Here is a 3,297-nt window from a genome sequence, read left to right on the forward strand (position 1 = left end):
ATGAAACTTACAAAGATCTCACTGTTTTTTAATGGTTTTTTGTTTTTTTAAGATTTTACTTATTTCTTTGTGAGAGAGATAGAGAGAGGCAGAAACACAAGCAGAGGGAGAAGCAGGCTCCACGCAGGGAGCCCGATGTGGGACTCGACCCCGGACTCCCAAGATCACGCCCTGGGCCATAGGCAGGCACCAAATCGCTGAGCCACCCAGGGATCCCCAGATCTCACTGTTTGATGTGATTTTTCTGGAGTAATATAATAGCAGGATAGTGTGCCATGTTGGGTCAGACCCTGTCCATTTCGTGTTCTCTCTCAGCACTAATAAGACAGAAGGCCAGTATCTCTATGTTACTTTCCGATTCCTTTGTTTTCTTAATGAATTTCATGAGCTTATTTTTACTTAACAAGCAAGGGCTTTCAGTATCAAAGTATAACATGTATGTCGCCCCCTCCCCACCATATCTTCTGATTCATACCTTTTTTAGCCAAAAGAAGTGGCCTGTCATGTATCAAACAGTGTATTCCATATGCAGTTAGCATTTCATTTTTTTTGCAATTAGCATTTCAATTGTAACTTCAGTTTCTTTTGCACATTGCAGGATTTCTTTTCTTTTGTAGTATTGCAGCCACAATTGCTTTTTTTCTCCTTGTCATTTCTGTGTTTAGTTCAGCCAAATGCTAATAAATTAAATGGTCCTCACTGACAACCTTAAGAATAAATTTTAGTTAGAAATTTCATTTAAATTGGTATGTTCCAAATTATACAGAAGACAAAAATTTGAGTGTCACTAGTTAACAAAATTGATATGCATCTCTGGTTTCTAATTTGAATAAATATTTGATAGGTCACTAGCACACTATTGTGTGCTTAGTGAATTTAGAGAATGGACTTTTAAATCTTGTATCCTTCCACTAGATGGTGCGCATTCCTTTAGGAAATCTGAGACTTCCTTCAAGGAACTTGTCAGTTATTCCACTGATGGCTTAAAAATAAAAAAGAAACAAATTCAGGTTAGAGCAATATCAAAAACTTGCGAAATACCCTATGTCATATAAAGAGCCACAGAACTTTGTGGCAGAGGTATTTACGGGTGAAAATGCACTGTATTTCCAAGGAATCAGTGATTTTATTATAAAGCCCATTTGTATAAAAAGTACTTAACTGCATATCGTACTGTATTCAGTGAAGGGCAGACGATGGCAGAAAGCAGGCATCGTGGTCCTCAGCCATGCAACTCTTGAAATCAATACTCAGATAATACTTAAATAAGTGTTAAATTACAACCGAGATAAAATCAGGCTATTGCTTCTTAGAGCGTATAATAGGGGGCATGGGTTGGAAGCATTTGCTTACATTCTAGGGATGGCTCATTTAAGAAGTGATTACACAGCTAGTTCAATGAGATTTGAAGGTTGTTTGTTTAAGAAAATCAGTCAGGCAAACATGGGTTGAGGCAGGAATTGCACAGTTAGTGTCAGTGTTGGGGGTGGTCTATACACATCTGTTATTGTTGTGTTTATTGCGGTGCGTAGATGCCCTGGGCCTTTTCCATTTGGACACTTGTGTTCTTCAGTTCTTATTTCCTCAGTGATTTTATTCCCTCTGCTCTTTCTGGAATTTCTTTTAGGTGCAAGTTGATCATTCTGGTTTAGTAGGCCTTATTTTTTTGTTCTTTTCTCAGATTTTGCTTTCTGAGATGGATCCTCAACTTTTATTTTTATTTCTCTATTTAATTTTTAAAGAATTTCCTGCCATAATTTTAATTCAATTATTTTTCTTGTGGGCGGTATGTGGGCTAGAGTGTATCTGTTCCTTTTCCGTAGCATCCCAGTGTTACTTCATGGATACAGTACCAAATGTTTTTAAGAATAATTAAAACAAACCAAAGAAATCCCTTATTTATCGATTCCTCACTATGGTTCCATGTGCTTGTCAAAGTCCTAAATCCCGTGTTTAATTCTTCCAGCAACCCTAAGAGTTACATACTAATCCTCATCGCTTCAAAATGGGGATGAAGATTAGAAGAGTAAGGCACGGATTTGACTCCAGTTACACAGCTGGTTAGGTGGTGGAGCTTGCCTTGAACCCCTGTGGTCTGACTCTGGTGGATTCTGTGCTGTTAACCTGAAGCTATTTCTGCTGGTTGATGGCTTCTCAGTAGAGTGGTTTTGTTCTTACTTTAAATCTTGTTTCATTCACAATGTGTATTTACTCTGGAACTTTGTTTCTGTTTGCTTGGTGTTGATTTTGTCAGAGGTCTGTTAACTCTTGGTTATCTGCCTGTATCTGATAGTGAGGTGTTAAAAGGCTGATTGGAAGCTCTTTGTGTCTGGACAGGGCTTGGTGACTGCTGAGCTTCTCTATAGAACAGTGGTTTTCAGATGTTGTGGAAGAGGGGGTGTTGGGGGAAAAGTGATCTTGCAGCACTTGGGGTCCTCAGGGGCACTGTTACACATCCTATAAAGGACAGGACAGGCCCCCCATAACAAATCATCCAACCTAAAGTGTCAGTAATGCCAAGATTGAGAAAAAACTCCGCTTTTGAGTGAAGGGGTTGAAAAAGCAGTTACTCTTGGTCATGGGAGCAGAGGTTGTGGATTACAGAGTACAGTGGCTTTCTTTCCTGGGGCTCCTTGGGGTCTGCTGTCCCCGGGGCTAAAGGAAAAGAGCCCCTCTCAGTGTTGAGGTGTTCGGCATCCTCCTGCCTGGCATCTCTGAGCCCGGAGCATCACAGTGTTCTCCCGGCCAAATCAGCTGGGAGACTTTCCTACACAGTCTTTCAGCATCTTCTAATAACTTTCTAGAAATTCATTCTAGAAATTACTTTTCTGCTTGTCTTCTTTCCACAATTACAATTTTTGATGAAGTTATCATGATACATCTTAGGATGGAGAAAAGATTCATATTTGATATTAATCACTAAACTATTGAAGCCTGTTTTTTAGTGGGATTAGTGTAATTCATCAGCTGCTTATAGTCTCATTTTTAATCACTTCTTATAGTTAGAATTATTCCTTCTCAATTCTTTGAAGTTACTTTGAGATACAGTTTTTTATTTTTTAATTTTTTTTTATTATTTATTTATGATAGTCACAGAGAGAGAGAGAGAGGCAGAGACACAGGCAGAGGAAGAAGCAGGCTCCATGCACCGGGAGCCCGACGTGGGATTCGATCCCGGGTCTCCAGGATCGCGCCCCGGGCCAAAGGCAGGCGCCAAACCGCTGCGCCACCCAGGGATCCCAACAGTTTTTTATTTTTTTAAGATAATTTTATTTTCAAATGAGAGATACAGAGAGA

The sequence above is a fragment of the Vulpes lagopus genome, chromosome 10 (genome assembly GCF_018345385.1).
Source record: "Vulpes lagopus strain Blue_001 chromosome 10, ASM1834538v1, whole genome shotgun sequence".
Lineage (NCBI taxonomy): Eukaryota > Metazoa > Chordata > Mammalia > Carnivora > Canidae > Vulpes > Vulpes lagopus.